At 50.1% G+C, this 22,519-nt stretch overlaps 1 protein-coding gene across 1 annotated transcript in view; it reads right to left on the reverse strand.

The window, feature by feature from the left end:
- Nucleotides 1–22,519, reverse strand: part of FAM216A (family with sequence similarity 216 member A) — a 199,292-nt gene that overhangs the window by 133,603 nt on the left and 43,170 nt on the right. The window lies entirely within an intron of this gene.

Here is a 22,519-nt window from a genome sequence, read left to right on the forward strand (position 1 = left end):
GCCTTGCGCGTCACGTACGACGTGGCAAGAGACGGCCCATAAGGAAGCAGCGGAACCTGGCATCAGGTCGCAAATTCTTCCCCCATAGAACCTGCTATGCTTGGGAGTTCCTGGAGGAGAGGTCTGGTAAGGGTGCTATCGCACCAACTCTCGCTCCTTGTCTTGTTTTTCTGACGATGCCTCCTCCGTTGGTGAGCGGCTGCTAGTGCGGAGGAGGATTGGCGCCTGTGTGATTTCGCCCGGCATTGTCGGCTGGCAATTAGATACGTCCTCCGTTGGTGACTTTGCTGCTCACGCGGAGGACGGTTCAGAGACCTATAGTGCCTTTGCCCGGCAGGCCCGGTTCTAGCGGGTGGGCCGGGTGGGCCCGGCCCACCCAAAGATGAGCCTGGCCCACCCAAACAGGAGCCTTGGCCCTTAGCAGTGAGGGCTGGAAGGCAGGCGCGCAACACACAGGTCGTGTGTGTCGGCCCGGGCCGAGACAGCTTTCCCGGGCGCACACACACAGACAGTTTTAAAGATTATCGCAGCCCCACACTCGAGTACTTCACAGGTCTTTAAAGACCATTAACATGTTAACGAGGTTTGTTTACTTTTTTCACCCCTTCATCTCGGCATGGCGAAAGGTGACAAATCCTTTCTTTGACACTGGTAACCTTTGGTAACCTTTGCCTATTGTCCTGCTGCGTTGATATTTCTTTTTCTATGCAGCGCAGGGGAAAAGAAGTTGGTTTATTCTTAGTCACCTTTCCTAACCCCTGCAGTGGCTTATCACATCAGGCTGTGACACAAAGTTTGACTAATGGAGTAGGTAAAAGAATGTGTTACTACATTTTTTTCTTTTTAAAATCTGCACAGGCCCAGCAGGACACATACTTCGTGTGAGCCTCATTTGAACAGTTTTTATCTTTATCATGGCCGATGCAGGACAGCAATAACTACAAAATGCCCAGATAACACTGGTGATTAATGATCCTTCTGGAGAGCAATTATTTGTTTGTTAGTAGTTTTGAAATGCAGATGAACTGTATTGTATCTGGATAGCTCAGTGGGGTACTGCCTTTGTCACAGAGATCCTTGTGTTACTTGGAGTTCAGAAGTTACGTACCATAGGACAGTGACCTATGAACTGTCACCAAAGAGCTGCATACAAACATGAATGGTATAGTTAGAACTTCGCTTTTTTGTTTTGTGATATAGTTAGAACTTCCCCAGTCTTGCATCATTCTATTGTTGCTAAAATGAGTATGTTTGGGCAGATATACATTTTTCTCAGTAAAGCTGACCCCCATGGAATAGTCTTTAAATCCTAAGGTTGTGTTTCCCTAGACCAAACCCTTTAAAAAAATACTGCCCACCAGTTTGGATGACGTGATTCATACACCTTGTAATCCTCATTGGCTTATGTAACATTCCCTATAGACTGATTTACATACTTGTATGATTCATTGTTGCTGTATAATGTGTGTGTGATGTAAAGTACTGACGCACACTACACTGATATGAGTAGCGCTATACAACAAATGAAATGCATATGAGAGAGGGGCTACGTAAAGATGAGGGGCGCTGGTGGAGGGTGCCAGTGAGGGAATCCGAGGAGGAGGTAGTGGGAGGGGCTATGGAGTGATGAGGGGCACTGGTGGAGGATGACATTGAGGGAATCCGAGGAAGAGGTCATGGGGTGGAGGGGGAGCTAGGGAGAGATGAGGGGCAATGGTGGAGGGTGGTAGTGAAGGAGTCAGAGGAGGAGGTCTTGAGTGGGAGGGGCTACAGAGAGATAAGGGGTACTGGTCTCCAAGGAGGAGGTCATGAGGGGGAGGAGCTATGGGGATATGAGCGGCACTTGTGGCTTGAGGCAGTGAGGAAATCTGAGGAGGAGGTCAATAGGGGGGGTCATTGAGGGATGAGGGGCACTGTTGGAAGGTGGTAGTAAAGGTATTTACGGAGAAAGAGGTTATTGGTGTGGCGCCAAAAAAGACTTTCCCATCAGCGCTGAACCCAGCCTTGTCATGGCCTTTCTGTTTTTGTTTATTTACTTAGCTGTCGGGTCATAAGGGCTACTGTGGAGCATACTTTAAAGTACGTGCTAATTACATTTACCACTATATTCAATGTTTTAAGTTTGAAGGTGATTTTTCTAATGTTTTTACCGGGCAAAATGAAAGTGGAACCCGATGGTGCCTGATATGGGGCTGGGGCCCAAGGTCATCTGTGAGATAAGGTGCACTGGAGAGGAGTAGTGGATATTCAAGCCTGTAAGGGAGTGTGTTGCAGAGTCTGGGGTCAGGCGGAGGTAGTAATGAAGAGGGATTCTCCCTGAAGGCTCGCACAGAGGGAGCCCGAGAAGTGTCATTTAACTGATACCCCCACCTCAGAAACCTCCTCTTCCCATCAAAGGAACATTACAAGGAAAAAGCACTTTTTGAGAGTAATAACATTTAGAAAGAGATTTGGAAAAGAGTGAGTTTTACTGGGCCTTGTAAGAGTAAGAAGAGATAAAAGAGGGCCCTGAAGCAGGTCTGCCTAGACATATATGTGACAAATTGAGCCCCAGTGGCCCACCCAAATGCACCCTTGGCCCACCCAAGTAAAAATTCCTGGATCCGGGCCTGTTGCCCGGTATTGTCGGCCGGAGGTATTGAAGTGGACAGAGTCCCACTTGGAAGCTCGTGGGGCTTCTAAGTAAACTTGCCAATATCAAAACTAGTAACCTCATTCCATTCTAGTATGGCTAATTCTTAACTAAGACTTTGCTGGATGTTATCCTGCCATTTGCTACATGTGCACATCGTTTATTTGGAACTTGCTCATTCGGTGAAGTAACCTTATCAGCGATTTGATTCATTTGTATCTATCTATATTATTGTTGCATGGATGCTTGTGTACGAGCAAAATGGTTACTACTCATGTGTTGTTCTGGCTCTATCTTAACAGGGGTAATAGGAGTGGTATGGGACTACGCTCTATCCCTGTGATGTGAACTGGAGTTTAGGAAAGGGTAGGTCTCTAGCAAGTCATTAATACGTATCATTGGTGTCGTAACTCTGCTTCCATCAGTAAGGGGTACATGCTCAATGTGTGTTTTCTTCTATGTTTTATTTCCACTGCAGCTATAGCACAACACGTGGTGTTACCACACAGAAGGCATGTCATGTATTGAAGCATCTTCTTCTACAGGTGTCGTTCTTTTTTGTTACAGGTAAAATTCAGGTTTAAGGCACTGCAAAGGCCCTGTCGTGATATTTTAAGAGAACAACAAATGAAGTAATCTGTGTGCATTTATAAAATGACCTTTCTGTTTTTGCTTACTTGTCAGTCAGGAATCATAAGGCAGCGCACATGCCCTTTTTAAAGTGTTATCTGCTTATGTTGTCTGCTTAAGTATTCAGCAATTGGCATCTGAAGGCTGTTGGTAAAAATAAAGACGATAAGGAGAAAACATATCTGTACATAGAAACCCCGGAGTACCTCTAAATGTCCTTACCTGTCCCAAGCGGTAGAGTGTCACAATGGCCTAGTGTTAGTCAATCTCACTCTGGTAATTTGGGGTGTCCCTGCTCTTTAGGAATGGGTGTTCCCTTCTATGTAGCCTCAGGTGATAATTTTCTGCTAACCTAGTTGTTCATCAGCATTCTGGCTAGCGGTGGGCGAACCACTGAAAGCTTGAGCCTGTAGTCTGGCTCAGCTTAAGGTCCTGTTAGAAAGTTCTAGTCCATAATGAGCCGAGCTGTAATGTGGCTTCTTCCAGCGACCTTACCTTTTCCTAGGATGTGGCTTTATGGCCAGAGCTGCTGACTTTAGAACTGGGAGACCAGGGTTGTGTCTTGGTGTCGACTCAACATCCTGTTCATCTGGGCAAATCAGGTAAAATCCCTCTGCCTTTCAAAAATGAATGTGACCTTGGGTAATGTAACTGGTGCACACATAAAACCTTAATTACCTTCAGGTCAAGTTTGTGCTCTATAAAACCATTAAAAAATGCAGAAAGGGGTAAAAACCAAGCGGCAACATGAGGAAAGGCAAATATATACTCATTTACAGGCCGATTTGTACAAAGTGAAACCAGAAAACCCAGGTAAATGACAGCATTACTGCTTGAATTGTTTGATCTTAGGCAAAAATGTATATTTTAACAAACCACCACCTTTTTCTTCATTACCGGGTAAGAAAGCACTTTCAAGTAGGTGAGTTCAGAATACCAATTGTAGAAAAACCTATTGTGTTTGATTTCATAAACTATAATGTCACTCTATAATAATCTAGGACATGGTTAGGGCTTACATGACAACTGTTGTGACTCTTAGTTTGCTAATGTGTTATGCATACAATATCTCAGTGCAGTGCTCTAATTTGACTTGTTAATGACATTCTCTCTCAAGATACTATGAGGAGGAGCTGTATGTGTGGAAAATGCACCTTTTTTCACTTTTTTGTGAACAAGTATGGAATGGTATTTGCCACTGGTAATTGAAGCTACACTCTCACATGCATGGTCGAAATCTTGGTGCACATAGCCTTGGTTGTAGCGCATAGAGACCTTACACTGACGCACATAAAGGAACAAAATTAGAGGGAACTTTGCTCATGTGTCATCAGACATTTCTCTATTGTATTAGAATTCTGTAAATTTCAGGCCTTTGAGTACAAAAGACTGAAAACAGTTCATCAAAAAAGTTATATTGAATTCTATGTCAGGACCGAAGGCGAGGATTATTCTCCACTTTATTAACAAGCAGCCATTTCAAAGAACAGGTAACAAAACTATCATTACCATGAACCATAGGGAATGGAATAGAGTTTTAAACAAAAGAGTACAAAGATCATGTACAGAGTGTCCATAGGAATCTACCAATCACACGGCTGCCGGAACCACATATTCCTCTGTCAGCCTCTATCCCACCTCTTTATTCGCTGCGTGCAGCCAGATAAGTGCTTTCCCTTTCTCTCAGAGAATGTGTTTGATGTTCACTGATTATGGTTTTCAATGACTGTTATTGTGTCATTCTTTATTGAGTTACCTGCTTATTTATGCCTATCTGTGTTTGGAATTGCTCTTTAGCTCTTGCCATTGGTAATTTTCACTTGTTAATGCCTCAGTATCTTTTCACTCGCTAGCGGTCCTTCACTTTTACCGCTGCAAGTTCGTTCTTTTCCCTGCTTGTGTAAACAAACGAAATTCGCACGATCTCGCTAGCGGTCCTTCACTTTACTGCTGCGAGTTCTTTTGAAGGCTTTTCTCTGCTTGTGTTAACAAACGCGCCAGCTACTCGGGCCGGTTGAGCTTCCTCTCCCTAACGGCCTCTGTTGGTGCTGGCTCGCGGTCCGCTCCTCCAACCGCCAGGGGGGGTTTGTGTGCCCTCTTGAAGCGGCGCGCTCTAACGGCATTTCGCGCATTCTGTGCATTCCTCAGCTGACGAGCAGCGCCGTGGTGGAGCCTTGGTCTGCCTTTACGCCCATTGGGGTCTGTACTCTGCCTTTAGGCCATACATTTTCTGTGCACGCCTCCCTTTTTAGGTCTCGGTACTATCCGGTTCGGCAGAACCGGAAGTAGAGAGATCTTATGTTTCTTAGAGGGGCTCTTTATCCCGCCTCTAATTTTGGCTCTCTCCCATTGGCTGGCTTCCTAAACAGAGGCCAGCCATTGGAGGAGAGAGCCATCCCTCTGAATAGGCTCCGTCTTTTTCGGATTTGGGGTCGTCATTTTTGCTGTTCTTTAGCTCATGACGTAGTCCGTCACTCAGGACAGCAAAACCACGCCCCCAAATCTGAAAAATATCTGAACCTTGAAGCCGCCATTTTCCTGCTGGTAAAGTTGAGGTAGGCTGCTCTTTCCCTCGTTCTCGCCGTCTTTTTTCCCGCCGTCCGTGTCTTTTTGTTCCCGTTGTATCCCGCCCCCCTCCCGCTGTCCGTGTTTTTGTATCCTGCCCCCCTTTGTTGTTGTGAGAACCAGCTCCGATGTTCGGACTTGTTGTCAGTGTCACGCGTGTTCTTCCATTTGGTGTTCTATGCTACTTTCAGATGCATTTCCTCTAGTAGACACATTATCAAGAGGGGCGCTTGTTTGCCGCATGACGTGCTTGCCTACGCGCTGTTTGGGAGAGGGAAGATGGCGGACGGGGAGGGCGAACCGGATCCGGGAGCCAAAGACGACAACAAGAGGAGGATGCCACCGGAGTTGGTGCAGCATCTACGGAAAACCCCACGAGGCTTGGAGACCCGGCTGCGGGAGCAAGCAGCGTGCGAGGCAGCCACGGTGTCATACTGCAAGCGTTTCTGCCAGGTGAGAGGGGCGGGAGGCTAGGAGAGAGACAGAACCGCGCTGCTGCTGGAGGGGGGCGGTGCGGCTGCAGTCTGTCGTTGCTCCCGCTGGGCCTTTGTGTTTTCTGCGCAAAGAATCGCCTGCATCTGTAACAGCGGGTGGTGCTGGATGGATTCTAACTAGCTCTGTTTGTAGCTAGTTGTTGGCCCTGCAGGGGAGTGATGCCCGTGCTTGTTGGATGTAAACAACATGATGATCAAGTGTACCCAGGGCTGCTGTTCATGTTTAATCTAAATATCTAGGCTCGGAGAATTCACACAAACATCCCCTTTTCCACAAGGATAACATAACTTGTTCCGTGAGCAAGTGATGAGTGAAGATTGTATGTGTTGGTGCATTTTAGGCAGACGTGTTTTATTCCTTGCACTGTCATTAGCAAGATGCGCAGCCGAGTACTCCAGCGTTCTAACAGCAGTTGACTCTGCCACAGCCTGGAGATCCTGTCTCGGCCTGCCGTTGCCAGGGGTAGTGCTCTGTACCGGGCCTGGGCAGGTGTACGGGGCTGGCTTAGCTGCTGGGACCGGGCAGGGCGGCACAGTGGGCGTGCTGGGGCTGTGCTGTGGGCCGAAGCTTGGCCTCGTGGTCCCCGCCTCCCAGATCTCGGCTCCCCCGCCCTCCCTGTGTTGTTTTTCCTGCTGCTCTGTGACAGAGGAAACGGAACCAGCGGCTCTCGGGCCATGAGTGGCCCCCCGGGACCCCCTTTGCTGCAGCTGCGGGACGTGTCCCTGCAGGACCCCCTGCGGGACTACGAGCTATTCCAGAGGGTGGGCAGCGGCACCTACGGGGATGTCTTCAAGGTATGCGGCCGGGCAGGGCACACTATCGTGGTGTGGGTCGGAGGGAGCGAGCATCTTCTGGAGAGTGGAGGCGAGGGCATCAGGGAAATGGTGAGAGAAACGTCCCGCCACACACAGAGGGGTGAGGGGAAGTGGGCATCCTGTTGAGAGGGGCGAGGGATCGCGAGTCGTGATGTATGGCATCCCATGGAGGAGTGAGAAGAGGGAGGTTACCCTTGGAGGGTGACAGGGAGGAACTTGTCGCCGCCACGCTGTGCAGCGAATGTGAAGAGGGCATTGCTGGGAGGGGCTTGCCAGCTATCGATGGATGTTGTGGTCGTGCTAGGGTGTAGAAAGAGCTAGTGATACTCGTCAACTCCTCTTGGTGTGGTGAGTGTCTGTGTCACCCTCTTTTTTTGAGGATACTAAGTCTGCAAAAAGATCATCACTCTTACAGATATGTCAGTAAGGTCTATTGAGAGTAAAGGCTGGATGGTGACAGGTTCGTCTCTTGTGTTTTCTGTATTTAAGCACCGATCTTTGTTGATAAGTCCCACCCCTCCCCCCGTCCTTGTGCCCTGGGTACTGCACCCCCTCACTCCTCCAGAAACAACACTAAGGTTCCAGCCAGCTGCCCTCTCTGCGGTGTCTGTGCCTAGCTGCACAGGAACGCTTCAGGCAATTAATAACAATAACATGTTTTTAAATAGCGCTTGATATCCTGTTTTTTGCTGTTTCTGAGCTCTATAGGTACCAGTTCCTGCACTGACTATGGTTCAGCTCTGTGCAGAGTACAGAAGCAGAGATCTGTCTCAGCCCAGGCATGGAATAGGTGGAGCACACACACACACACAGGGGTGTGACAAGCAGGCTGTGGGGTACATGGCAAACTGTCACGGTTTAGAAGTATGGGTACGTCCCAGGACAGTAGGCAGCCATGGGTCTGTCTCTCTACAGTCAGTGCACTTAGTAGATGGACACATAGAAGGGCTGGGAACCTGCCCGGCCCCTGGGAGAGTGGCGAGCGGGGTTGGTAAGCAAGTATTGTCAATCATATGGCACTAACCCAGCTAACGTGGCACTGTACATTGATTGGGATGTGACACAAAGTTGTGTATATCAAGTGGGAACCTACCAGTGAGAACTGCACAGTTCCATATTAAGTGATCATCCTAGAATCACACATCTCAGTCCAGGTGCCAAGACCAGGACGGCAGCCCGGGTCCCAAAGTCAGCAGGTTAGCCGGTAAACCCTGGGGTGCAGGGGCGGCACCTGAGGCAAGCAGCAGATGTTGGCAGCTGGCGGTGGCATGCTATGTGAACTTGTAAAGCGCAGAGTTCACCCGATCCTTGGCCTCGAGGTGCTTAAGTGCAGACTGATGGCTGGGGTGATTCTGGCAGAGGGGACCCGTGGGCAGTGGGTCTTCACTCTCCATCTGCGGCACAATTGTAGGATCAGGGTGCCCCTACGGTTTCAAAGGGGTGAGGGTTAATCCTATGACCTTCGGTCCTCAGTCGTGAGTGGGAATAGTGTCCTGAGTTGTGTCAGTGCGGTCATTCCTGCAGGAGGCTTCAGGTCTGAAGCCCCCACCTCGCCCCCGTCAGCTGTGCACGCGATGACTTGGACAGGTGAAGGGGTTTGTGCCCTTCCACTGACCCACGTGGCTGCGTGTGAGCAAGTGTGTATGGATGTTTGTGTTATGTGTACAGGTGAGCCCTTCCACACGGCAGAGCAGCGCATGGCTCGGTTCGGAGTCTTGTCTGGAAGTGCTCTTCCTGGCGCAGGGTCTTATGAGCCTGGTGCCACCAGGGCTTCGTGATTCCCTCTCTCAGTACTTGGGACATACACGTTCCGGTTATGCCCCATTTCTTTAGCTCTAGACTCTGCTGTCCCTGTGTCCTTCAGCCTGGTTTTAACCAACCGATATAACTCCGTGTGTGCGCCTCGGCCCCGCCATGCTTGGTACCCGCGGCTTCCTATGTCTTCAGCGCCTGTGTCTCCCTGTATTCTAGGTACCCATGTCTTCCTGTGTCCTCAGTACCCGTGTCTCCCTGTGTCCTCAGTACCCGTGTCTCCCTGTGTCCTCAGTACCCGTGTCTCCCTGTGTCATTAGTACCCGTGTCTCCCTGTGTCCTCAGTACCTGTGTATCCCTGTGTCCTCAGTACCCTTGTCTCCCTGTGTCCTCAGTACCCGTGTCTCCCTGTGTCATCAGTACCCGTGTCTCCCTGTGTCATCAGTACCCGTGTCTTCCTGTGTCCTCAGTATCCGTGTCTTCCTGTGTCCTCAGTACCCGTGTCTCCCTGTGTTCTCAGTACCCAGGTCTTCCTGTGTCCTCAGTACCCGTGTCTTCCTGTGTTCTCAGTACCCGTGTCTCCCTGTGTCCTCAGTACCTGTGTCTCCCTGTGTCCTCAGTACCCGTGTCTCCCTGTGTCCTCAGTACCCATGTATCCCTGTGTCCTCAGTACCCGTGTCTTCCTGTGCCCTCAGTACCCGTGTCTCCCTGTGTCCTCAGTACCCGTGTCTTCCTGTGTCCTCAGTACCCGTGTCTCCCTGTGTCCTCAGTACCCGTGTCTCCCTGTGTCCTCAGTACCCATGTCTTCCTGTGTCATCAATACCTATGTATTGCTTTGTCCTCAGTACGTGTCTCCACGTGTTTTCAGTACCTGTGTTTCCCTGTGTCCTCAGTACCCGTGTCTTCCTGAGTCCTCAGTACCGGTGTTTCTCTGTGTCCTCAGTACATATGTCTCCACATGTCTTCAGTACCTGTGTCTCTCTGTGTCCTCAGTACCTGTGTCTTTCTGTTTCCTCAGTTCCTGTGTCATCAGTACCTGTGTCTCGCTGTGTCATCAGTACCTGTATCTTGCTGTGTCCTCAGTACCCGTGTCTTCCTGTGTCCTCGGTACCTGTCTTCCTGTATGCTCAGTACCTGTGTCTGCTGTGCCTGTGTCTTGCTGTGTCCTCAGTACCTGTGTCTGCCTGTGTCATCAGTACCCGTGCTATTGTGTGTCCTCTGTATCTGTCTTCCTGGGTCCTTATACCTGTGTCTCCCCTGTGCCCACAGAACCGTGTTTTCCTCTGTCCTCTGTGTCTTCCTGTGTCCTCTGTATCTGTGTCCCCACCTGTCCTCAGTACCTGTGCCTCCCTGTGTCCACAGAACCCTGTGTTTTCCCTGTCCTCTGTACCCTGTGTCTTCCTGTGTCCTCTGTATCTGTGTCCCCACCTGTCCTCGGTACCTGTGCCTCCCTGTGTCCTCAGTTCATGGGGACATGAATGTGCCTCCCTAGGGGTACATCAGCAGAGCAAGACATAGTTCTGCTGTCTGTGGCCAGGCGAGGGATAGCTCTGCTGTCTGCAGGGAGCGAGGGTTCCGTCACCTGGAAACGTGATGCCTGTCGTCTCAAAAGGGAGGGCTCGCTGTGCTCTCTGGGACCCGGGCTAGGGTTAAGTCAGGTGACCGTGAAGAAGAGGCATGTTTTTAACAAGGGAGGGATAGCTCTACTCTCGGGCTAGGGTTACGTCAGGTAAAGAAGAGGCGTGTCATTCACAAGGGAGGGGTAGCTCTGCTTCCTGCCGTGAGCGAGGGTTCAATCAGCTGAAGGAGGGATAACTCCGGGGCCATTCTGAAAGTAGAGATAGATCTGCTCTCTAGAGTGGACAAGGGCTCTACCAGCGAGGGACAGCTGTGCTCTCTGCATTGAGTGAGAGCCTCATCAGCTGAAGAAGGGATAACTCTGTTGTCGCACAAAGGGAGGGATAGCTCTGCTGTTAGCGAGGGTTCAATCGGCTGAAAGAGGGATAATTCTGTTGTCGCACAAAGGGAGGGATAGCTCTGCTGTTAGCGAGGGTTCAATCAGCTGAAAGAGGGAAAATGTCTGTCTGTGTGTGTGCGTGGCTCTGTCTGTGTGTGTGCGTGGCTCTGCCTGTGTGTGTGTGGCTCTGCCTGTGTGTGTGCGTGGCTCTGCCTGTGTGTGTGCGTGGCTCTGCCTGTGTGTGTGCGTGGCTCTGCCTGTGTGTGTGTGTGTGTGTGTGTCTGCTTGGCTATGTCTGTGTGTGTGTGCGTGGCTCTAGGTCTGTGTGTGTGTGTGTGTGTGTGTGTGTGTGTGTGTGTGGCTCTGTCTGTGTGTGTGCGCGGCTCTGTATGTGTGTGTGTGTGTGTGTGGCTCTGTGTCCGCAAATTCTCTCTACTACTCTCTAATGCTCACCTATTGCCATTGTAAATGACAATACCATTTATTTATGTTTAAAAAAAAAAGAAAAAAAAATGTCATGAGCAATGCCAATAGCTCTACCTTTAATAATGCCGAGACCATTGCATTGTAAATGCTTGTTAACACCCGTTCTCGGGTCTGTAGCCTGCCATTAGGCAGTGTTCTTATTCATACGGGGGTCAGTATTAGGCCTGTTTGTTTCATACGCTCCTGGGAAGGGAGTCTGGTAGGTTGGAATTTTCATTCCAAGGACCTATTTCTTTAAGGTAGACTGCCCATTTATATTGTTTTTGCACCTGGGCTGTTGGGTCCTGGGCAATTGCCCTTCTTTTATCGCAGGCTCTGCTTGCCCAAAGTGTAGGCTGACACCTAGCCCCCCCATATTTGACCTACAGGTCTGTGATTAGCTCACTTACCTTCCGCAGGGTTTTTCTTCCTGGTGCCATGGATTCTTATCAGGAGAATAACACTGATGACCAGTAGGAGGAGGAGCCCCTTAACACCCTTCCTTGGGTCGATTCTTTTTATGACGCAGTGGATAGTTCCATTCACACTGCGGTGGAGGAGGCAATGGCTCTGTTAGAGGATCACCTCACGCGTAAAATTGATAGGGCTTGCAAACTTTTAGCAAAAGCTGCGCAATGTGCACCGAACCCTACTCCAGGAGATGCTGTGTCTGATGCTCAGCCCCCAACTCCCAAACGTCCCCGGGACTTGGGCGTCGACACGGATGCCTTCAGTCGCCTTAAGCAGGCATTCCTGGCCAGTTCACAGGCACCCACAGCCCCTGTTGCAGTGATTCCGGTAGCAGCCTCACCTGCTGCCCAGGAGGCGAATGATCAGGGTGACGCGGATGATCAGGAGGACGTTGACAATGAGGCCAGTTCCTCCCGCCCCTGGCGCCCTTCTCGCCCCTCTCCAGACTCTGGCGACCAGGGCCTATCTGCTGATATGTTGAACCCCAATGACATCCTACATCCTAGGTCATTGGACTGGGCCCCGTCAGAGAAGGTAGCCCAATACGTGGCCAGCCTTATTCGGCGGACGTTGGAGCCGGGTGCTCGAAATTGCCTTCGGGCGGAATGCCCTTGCCCGTCCCTGGAGGGGAAAGTGGCGGCCACCCCCGATATAGATCCCCGCATGGCCACCTTCTTACAGAAGTTTGTGAAGGATCACTGACAGAATATCGACAAACAAAATATCGACCTACAGAAAAATCGACGCTGGAATATCGAAGGCAAGAATATCGACATCTTATCTACAACATGGTAAGTACAAAAATATCGAAACCAAAATATCGATGTTAAAAATATCGTAATTAAAAATATCGTTTTTTTTTGTTATAAAATAAAGTGTAAAATAAAGTAAATAATACTTATAAACCAAAAAAACATAGTTACAAATATTTAATAATGTTTAAAATGAATAAAGAATACAAATACATTAATATAACATTAATTGAACATATACATGAAATATATATCATATATACTTACTTAAAATGTTTTAATAATTATTTTAATAACTTATAAATCATTAAAAAATATTATAAATTACAAATACATCTACACACAAAGGAATAACAAATAACAAGTAAATAATTTTATTTAATACATTTTAAAAAATTAAATATACTTTCAATATTTTTAAAATTAATAATATACTACATTATCAAAAATAATAATCAAAATATTAAATAGCTAAATAAATAAAACTACTATTCAAAGTCCCAGAAAAACGACAGTAATGAGTTTGAGTTTGAGTTTAAATCACTTCTAAAGCGCACGTACACCTTACGGTTTCATGGCGCTGTGGTTCACTGAGCCTCAATTAGCAGGGGGGACCGGGGAACAGAAAGAAGATTTATAGGGGGAAGGCCTGTGAAAAAAGAAAAGTTTTTAAGACTTTTCGAAACTGAGAATATTCAGTCAAAGACCTATGATGAAGCGGGAGTGAATTCCAAAAACTGGGGGCAAGGGTGGAGAATTTGGAGCCTCCCCATTTTTTTTGACGAAATCGGGGAACAATCAGTAGGTGTTGGGAAGATGATCTCAGTTCCCTCGCAGGTGAATAGGTTTTTATTTCAGAAGATATGAAGGCGGGGGCAGATCCTGACTGGGCCTGAAAGGTAATGCAACCCATTTTGAACAAGGAACGTTCACGAATAGGGAGCCAGTGAAGGGATTTTAGAAGCGGGGTGACGTGATGTGACTTGGTCAATTTATAGACTAGGTGAGCTGCCTGGTTCTGCACCAGCTGAAGCCGTCGAACATTGTAAGCTGGCATACCACAATATAAAGCGTTGCCGTAATCTAGTCTAGAGACGACCATAGCCAATACGATAAGTTTTAGAGCAGAGAGAGAGAAAAAGCGAGATACCTTGCGGATAGTGCGGAGGGAGAGGAAAGAAGAGGACACCACAGAACTCACCTGGGAGTGCAAAGTGAGTTGATCATTGATTTTGAAACCAAGCGCTTTGAAGGAAGGAGACGGGGAAGGGGGGAAACCTAAGGAAGGGGGCCAAAAGAGAGATGACCAGGGACTGGCACAACCACCTGTCAAAACCAATTCGGTTTTATCCGGGTTTATCTTCAGGTGGTTGTGGCTCATCCAGTCCTGGATGAATGTCATAGTAGTGTGAAAATTGGATATAGAATCAGGGGATGAGGAAAGGGTGAAAATAAGCTGGAGGTCATCCGCATAATTAAATACGGAGACCTCCATTTTTTGAAGGGCAAAGATAAGAGGGGCAATGTAAAGATTAAACAGTAGTGGGGAAAGGGAGGAACCCTGGGGACCCCGCAAGGCACTTTACAGGGCTCAGCCGAGAAGTCACCCAGCCGCACTGCTTGGGTGCGGTCCCTTAGGAAGGAGGACAACCAGACCAGGGCTACCCCGCCGACCCCGGCCGCCCCGACACGGGAAAGTAAGATGGAATGATCCACCGTGTCGAAGGCGGCGGACAGGTCGAGGAGGACCAGGGCCTGGGGAAGGTTAGTGTCCATGCCTTCTCTAAGGGTGTCAAGGACGGATAGCGCCACCGACTCGGTGGAATGAGCGGGGCGGAATCCGGCTTGACGAGGGGCCAAAACCTGGTTTTCTTCCACAAAGATGGTAAGAGCTCGGGTCACATGCCATTCCAGTACTTTCTCTAAAAAGGGAAGTAAGGAGATGGGACGGAAGTTGGCTGGAGCAGAGGGGTCAGAACCAGGTTTTTTTAAAATGGGAAGAATAATGGCTGTTTTTAAGATTGGAGGAACAACACCCTGAGATAAGGAGCAATTAAGAAAAGAGAGAGGAGGTAACCAACAAGTTGTGAAAATGAGCCTAAGGATGTGAGCGGGGCAGGGGTCTAGAGGGGAACCTGATTTAACCAAGGAAAGGAGGCAAAGAAAAGATTCTTCCGTTAAGGGGGGAAATGAGTCAAAACGGGCCTTTACAGGAGGGTTAAGGGGACTGAAAAAGGAAAAAGAAGGGGGAGGAATATTGGCTTTGATTTTATCAATTTTATCCAAAAAGTAAGAATTCAGGGAGTCACAAAGAAACTGTGAAGAGGGGGTTTAAGAGTGGTTCTATCAGCAAAAGTGAGGTTATGGACTATGGAAAAAATTTCTTTAGGCTGATTCTCAGCTGCTAAGATTTTGGATGAAAAATATTCTGTTTTAGTGGATAAGATGGTTTTCTTATACTGCGACAGGAGGGAGATGTACTGGGTTTTGAGGTTGGAGCAGTAATGACGTCTCCAGGCTCGCTCGGCATGGCGAACTGAGAGTTTCAGCGTCTTAAGGTCCTCACTGAACCAGCGATTGGAGTCATTAGGCCGTTTAGAAGAGACTCGTCGGAAAGGTGCGATTGAGTCACAGCCTGACTGGAGCCATGAATTAATGGCGTCAGCTTGGATTGAGAGCGGTAATCCTAGTAGGTCTGGACAAAGGGGAAGGAGAGTGGAAGTCACTAAGGATGCATCAATCCGGCCCCAAGAGCGTGCCCAGATATTTTTGGGAAGTGGGGGCTTGGAAGTTGGGTCAAAAGGTAAGGAAAAGGAAATCCAAAAAGTGATCAGACCAGGACAGGGAAGGGTAGAAAGGGACACTATAGGACAGTTAAGAGACCAGATCTGGTCAAGAGTATGACCTAGATTGTGAGTGGGGGAGTGAACATAGGAGTTAAAATTGAGAGAACGAAGGGTATCGGAAAATTATTTAGAATTAGAGCATTCTGCGGGGTCCGAGGGCCAAAAGTTAAAATCACCTAGCACCCTGACGGAGGAGTTGTTAACCGCTAGGGTGGCCACCAGCTCTTGGAACCCAGGGAGAAAGACTTGGGATGGTTGTGGGGGGCGATACATAAGTAAGCAGGTGAGAGAAACTTTGAGGGAAAGAGAACGGACCACTAGAAAGTCCGAAGTGCCAATAGGAGGGAAAGTAAGAGGCTGAAAGAGGAGTTCTTTCCGAGCGATCAAAGCAACACCCCCTCCCACTTTGTCCGCGGGTCGGTCTGCCCGAAGCGCGTAATAAGTTGCAGGGAGAGCCGCTTGTAGGGAAGGAAGAGAGCTATCACGAAACCAGGTCTCTGTGAGGAATAAGAGATCAGGTTTGTGTAGGTCTAAAAGGACAGAGAGCTCGTGGTAGTGCTTAACAGCAGAACGTGTGTTAAGGTAATAGATAGAGAGAGAAGCGGGGGTGGGAGCAGCAGAGTGCTCAGGACGGGAGACAGGGGGATGCAAAGGGGAGTAAAACGGGGAGGGAAGAGAGGAAGGGTGTGTGGGGGCTGTGAGTCCCAAATTGTCAATGTGAGAGGTCACCGAATCATTAATCAGCCAGGGGCCTTGAAGACTGTACAGTTGGGCCGACGAATAATGTCTCAGTGGGGCAGGGGGGGCTGGCCCTTGGTCCGGTCGGTCGCGGACGGGCGCAGACGGGCTTTCCTAATGATAACATTGGAAAGCGTAACACTTAAAATTACTATTCCAACTTCAGAAAATACAACAGTAGGGAAAGCGTTGGATAGCGTAGGGGTAAAAACTACTATTCCAACTCCAGAAAGTGAACAGTAGGGAAAGCGTTGGATAGCGTAGGGGTAACAATTACTATTCCAACTCCAGAGGGTGCTACAGTAGGGAAAGCGTAGGATAGCGTAGGGGTAAAAATTACTATTGCAACTCCAGAGGGGGCAACAGTAGGGAAAGCGTTGGATAGCGTAGGGGTAAAAATTACTATTCCAACTCCAGAGGGTGCTACAGTAGGGAAAGCGTTGGATAGCGTAGGGGTAAAAATTACTATTCCAACTCCAGAGGATGCAACAGTAGGGAAAGCGTTGGATAGCATAGGTGTAAAAATTCCTATTCCAACTCCAAAGGGTGCAACAGTAGGGAAAGCGTTGGATACCGTAGGGATAAAAATTACTATTCCAACTCCAGAGGGTGAAATAGTAGGAAAAGCGTTGGACAGCGTAGAGGTAAAAATTACTATTCCAACTCCAGAGAGTGAAACAGTAGGGAAAACGTTGGATAGCGTAGAATTTAAATATAACATACTTATAAATACATTTTGTATTTAAAATAATAAATAATTAAATTTTTAAGTAACTCTACATCATTTACAAATACCCATTAATATTTATTAAAATCATAATTACCTAATGGTCAGATCTCCAGGGATTTCCCGCTCGGTCATGGGACGAGGCAGGGCTGCCCGTTGTCCCCCTTACTGTTCACGCTAGTCCTTGAGCCGTTGGCGATTTGGGTTAGGTAGGAACCATCCATCAAAGGTATCCGGTGGTCACCGTCGTGGGAGGATCGGATATCTCTTTACGCGGACGATATCCTTCTTTATCTCACCTCCCCTAAAAAATCAATCCTAGAACTACTTAATGTCTGCGAGAAGTTCGGGAGAGTTTCGGGATATAGAATTAACTGGACTAAATCAGTCTTATTCGTTCTTGCCGGCCCCCACCCTCACTCCCGGTGGACTGTCCGTTACGTTACACTGACACCTCTTTTAAGTATCTGGGAGTCTACGTCTCTTCCAACCTGGACGAATTCCACGCCCTGAATCTGAAACCCCCACTGGAACGGTTCAATCGGGATGTAAGGGTGTGGCGTTCCCTCCCTCTCACCCTCCTGGGCAAAGCTGCATTGTTCAAAATGATGGCACTGCCCCGTTTTCTGTACCTCCTTGAGAACACACCGTTCCCGGTCCCCTCCTCCTACTTTAAGGCCATCGCAGCGGCAGTTTCTACTTTGCTGTGGGACGGGAAACCGGCACGAATTGCGCAATGCAAACTGGTGAAGGACTGGTATGATGGGGGTATAGCACTCCCTAATATTGAACTGTACTACTGGGCTGCCCATCTCAAGCGAATCAATTACTGGCTACACGCCCCACAGACGGAGCCCGCCTATTTGGTGGACAGGCAGGGTATTGAGTCCAGGGGACTGTTAAGAAACCTCTATAGTCGTAGCGTCCCGTCCGATCTACTGGGCCCGACTCGTCACACGGTTCAACTCTGGTATAAGGCACATAAACACCTTCAGTGCACAAACGTTATTACACAAATGACACCCCTGTGGGGCTCACACAGATTAGGTTACATGGGCAAAAGCAAGGGGTTCCAGGCGTGGGACGCCATAGGTATTTCAGTTGTGGGAGACCTCTGGAAAAAACACAAAATAGTAGACTTCACTTTCCTACAAACCAAATACGATCTGGCCCAGTCCGAGCATTACAGGTACATGCAAATACGACATGCACTTCAGTCAGTCGTCCCGACGGGAACGAATCTGCAGGAATCCACCCCTCTTGAGGACAGGCTGCTAACAGAACATATGCCCCACAAAGCGACATCCTTCACATATCGGAAACTGGTTAACAACCTCCCTGACATGCTGTCCAAATGACGTTTGAGTTGGGTGGAAGATATTGGTGACCTTGATGATTCGGAATGGCAAGAGGCTCTCTCCTCGCCACGAGAATCAGTGATTCCTTCCAGACTTAGGGCCCTATTATGATGGCGGACGGACTTGCGTCCGTCCGCCACCCCTGCGTAAGAGGGACCGTCCGCATGGGCAGCGGCGGTCCCTCCACGGCAATTAGGATGTGACCGCCACCCTGGCGGTCACATCCTGTATTTTTTACATTGCGGCGGGTGCTGCTTGAAGCAGCACCTGCCGCAATGTAAACAAGCATTTACAATGCAATGGTCTCGGCATTATTAAAGGTAGAGCTATTGACATTGCTTTTGACATATTTTTTCTTTTTTTTTTTAAACATAAATAAATGGTATTGTCATTTACAATGGCAATAGCTGTGCAGGCCTCAGTTCTCTGGCAGCAGGGGGGGGGTTGAGATGCACTGATAGAGCTATGTATGTGTCATTTCTCAGGCAGAAGGGGAGTTGAGATGCACTGAGAGGTGTGCAGGCCTCAGTCTTAGTTCTGTGGCAGCAGGGGGTGAGATACACTGACATGATGAGGCCGCAGTCTCTGGCAGCAGAGGGTGAGATGCACTGAGAGAGGTGTGTCAGCCTCAGTTTCTGACAGTAGGATGCTTGAGATACACTGACAGATGATAAGGCCTCAGTGCTGTAGCGGGGGGAGATGAGATGCACTGAGAGAGGTGTAGACCCCACGGAATGATGATGTTTATACCACTTCCCGCTCACGGACACCAAAGCTCCCACCCTTCCAGCAGGCCTCACACACACCTACCCCCGGAGGGGGGCACTCACCTTTGACTTGGCTCTCGTACTCCACCAGCACCCCTCGCTCCTTCCGCAGCTTCCCGTGTGACGTCATCCTCAGCCCTTTAAACTCCCCTTACTCCACAAATGAAAAGTTCATCTCTGCTCAGTGCCCCCCAGCGGGCTCCTCTGGCGTTGGGGGCTCCTGCCCACAGTAGGTAGGGGCAGGGCAGTGGTGCCGATTACAAGGGCAGTCCCAAAGGGCAGATGTTTAAGGCAGAGTGCGGAGTCTGCTCCGGAGGAGGGCAGGCATAGCTCCCAGCAGCACCGACAGACAGGGCGAGGGCAGGAAGGGGTTAATCACGAGATGCAGCAAACACTGCCAGCTTTCAGCATGAATGGGGTCAGGCACTGGGAGTGGGGGGGGGAGGTATGCAGGGTGTGAGGTGGGGCGAGACACAGGGAGGGATGAAGAAAGGGGGCAGGGATGATGCAGAGTGACACTGCGAGGGTGGTGAAATGCAGGCCGCCCGACACGGAGCCGCAGGTGACCCTCATAAGAGGGCGGGCACCTTAGTGCCACAGGAGAACCGGCGCACCAGCCCTCTGGGGTCCAGTGGCCGGAGGCCGCTGCCCAGGGCCATGACGTCATTGGTATTTATTGGGGGGCGTGGGGGGACAAGGTATTTAGGTTTCCTACACGCCCCGGAGCAGTCTCTTTTGTCTTTACTGCCCTCGCTGTTGGATGCCGCCCGGGACGTCGCGGACTTAAGGTGAGAGCCGTTTGGGCCTGGCATCCTGCTGGGGGGGCCCCGTGGGGGGGCTTGGGTCCGTCTGTGTGGGGGGCTGTTGCGGGGCACAGGGTTGGGGATGGTTAATTAGTAATATTGCTTTAGAACTGTTGGCTCCGATACCTGTTCTGTGCTTAAATTAAGTGGGCCTATTGCGGGGCGGGTTGTGGGGAACATTCAACGGCTGAATACTTGTGCGCGTCGGGTTACTTAAGGCTGGTGCGCGTTGGCTTACTCATATTGTTCCTAGGGCGGGGCGGGTTTGTGGGGGGCATTCAACTGTCTGATTCTTTGTGCGTGTCTGTTACTTGATCCTTGTGCGCGTCTGCTTCCTTAATTGTTTCTAAGGCGGGGCGGGTTTGTGGGGCATCCAACTGTGGAATGCTTGGCGCGTCTGCCTCGAGGTCCGAAGGGCCAGAGAGCTTGGCCCGTCCCGGGCTTGTTAATCCCCCCCGGAATTCCACTGCTCACTAGGCTTCCCGGGAGCAGGCAATCGGGAGCCGGGTTATAGCTCAGTGGGTTGGTCGCTGCCTCCGCTGACGGAGGTACTAGAGTGGAAGATGGTGGGGTAGGCGGCAATTTTAAATACAGAAGCATGTTGCCCCGATTGCCATGGGGGAACGCGTGGGGCATTGACCCGTGCGGCTATGTGGGGTGGTCCCGATCCTGCACTGCCTAGGGGGTATGGAGGGGGGTGCAGACTGTGGCCTTCACGTGGGGCCGCCGTTGTTCACCTCGTGGGTCAGGGACCCCTGCGGCCATTTTGGGTGTGGTCTCGGCCTGCACGACCTGGGGGAGGGGGGCGGGCGGCCATATTGGTAGCCTTCGCCTGCGCCTCCTTGTTTGTGCAGTGCCCCCCCCCTCTCCCCCTTTGCGGAGCAATACTGGCTGCAATGGTGTGTGCGATTGCAGTTGGATGCGCATTTCATTTCTGCTGGCACGCCGGGCCTGGGGCCGCAGCCCAGCAGATCCCGCCACTGCGCCACATGCTATGTGCGCGCTGATTTCGGAAGCGCGGTTTTGCCCTCGCCTTGTGGCCTTCCGGGGGGCTGGCCCTGCAGGCGGGTTTCTCATCTGTCCTGCCCGGTTTCCCCCTGCCTTCTCGAAGCACGAACTCGTGCTATGGGCCCGGGTGGGCGCTAGGGGCATGGGGCAGCTGCCTCGGCCATCCGGCGGCGGGACCCGCGGGCCATTGCATGCTCTGGACAGTGATCAGTGGTAGATCTTTGAGCACAGCGTTTGAGTCGGTCAGTAAGCGCTACAAAAATTAGGTGGGAAATGGGCAAAAAATGGAAAGCGCTGCAGTGACTTGTAGTGCCCAATGTTGGCCGGATACGCGAGAGATTTTAGGGCTATTCACAAACTGTGTAGAGGTTTCCCTTTGCACCCCTTGTATGTCAGATCCTATTCGGTTGACATTCTCAGCTCTGCGGTTGTACATGAAGCTTCAAGCTGGATTGAAGATTGTAATAGAACCTCTAATGACTTTTCCCAGGTTATCGACTACGGGAAACCGCCAACAATTATAGATCCACTGGTAGTTACCATGTGAGTAGTACACCCCCCCCCCCCCCCCGCCCATGCATTGTTTCCTGTGTACACGTTTCACAGGATGCTGCTTTCTAGAAGCATCAAGTGGTGAACATACCAGGGGCTCGGCGGAGAACGCCTGGCGGTTTCAAGTAACTCTTTTCATTTCCTATATCGCAGCTAGAGGTGGGGCGCTCGACCTCGGACCTGGGGGGATCTGGGTTCGAGTCTCGATAGCGATGCCAAAATGGGTGTCTGCATCATATGAAATGCATGCAGGTACGGGACGTGAAAGAATGGCATTTTACGTGAATGGGGTCAGTTGTGTACATGCACGGGTCGCGAGGACTTGCTGGGCATGGGTGATGACGTTACAAGGGCGCAATTGCACGAGCCTCCATGTAATTCGTTATGTTTTACTGTGTTAGGGGCTGCCGCTCAGGTACGTGCACAGCGGTCAGCAGTCTAAAGGGGGGACGGAGTGGGGGCCTCTCTCGTCAGCTTTGGCCTTTCAATCGCTCACTCGGCGCACAGGTTCCCCCGAATATCTCAACAAGTGAATACCTATTGGGGGTATATAGCGTGGCATGGATACAAAGGAAGTTCACCAGCGGCCAGCTCCTTGCCTGTTCCTGGGCCTACTCCTGTCCCCGCGATCTCCAATGCTCCACTCCTCTCGGGGCGATGCTCTCTGGCTTGGCAGGTACCCCAGGCCGCTAAAGAGGCCATCTGGAGACGGGAGTTCATCGACATTTTCACCCTCCTAATGTTAGGGCAGGAAGGCTTGGACGCTAGAAAGCTTGGGTTTAAGGAAGAGGAGAAGAAGGTCAAGTACCAGCCATGGCCGGAGAAGAACATCGGTAATTGGCTAGAAGCGTTTTCTATCTTAGCGTCCGTTATGATGGAACGTTTCCCGGAGCAAGGCCCAGGCCTTGTCCAATACTCCAGGATCATCCATAACGAGGCCTTGAAATGGGGTGGTAATGGGTGGATAAATTATGATAGGGAGTTTCGTAGGAAAATGTCACAGTGCCCGGAGTTAAACTGGGACCAGAAGGAGGTACAACTCTGGATGGAGCACATGGGAGCACGTGGCCAGCTTCCTGCGGGTCCCGCTAGCAGCAGTACCAGTGGTCAGGCGTATTCGGGGGGAGCTTCCTTTTTTCGGGGCAAGGGTAAGCATTCCTTTCGAGGGGGCCGCAGAGGAGGCGGT

This window comes from Lissotriton helveticus, chromosome 11, assembly GCF_964261635.1.
Source record: "Lissotriton helveticus chromosome 11, aLisHel1.1, whole genome shotgun sequence".
In the NCBI taxonomy this organism is placed as follows: domain Eukaryota; kingdom Metazoa; phylum Chordata; class Amphibia; order Caudata; family Salamandridae; genus Lissotriton; species Lissotriton helveticus.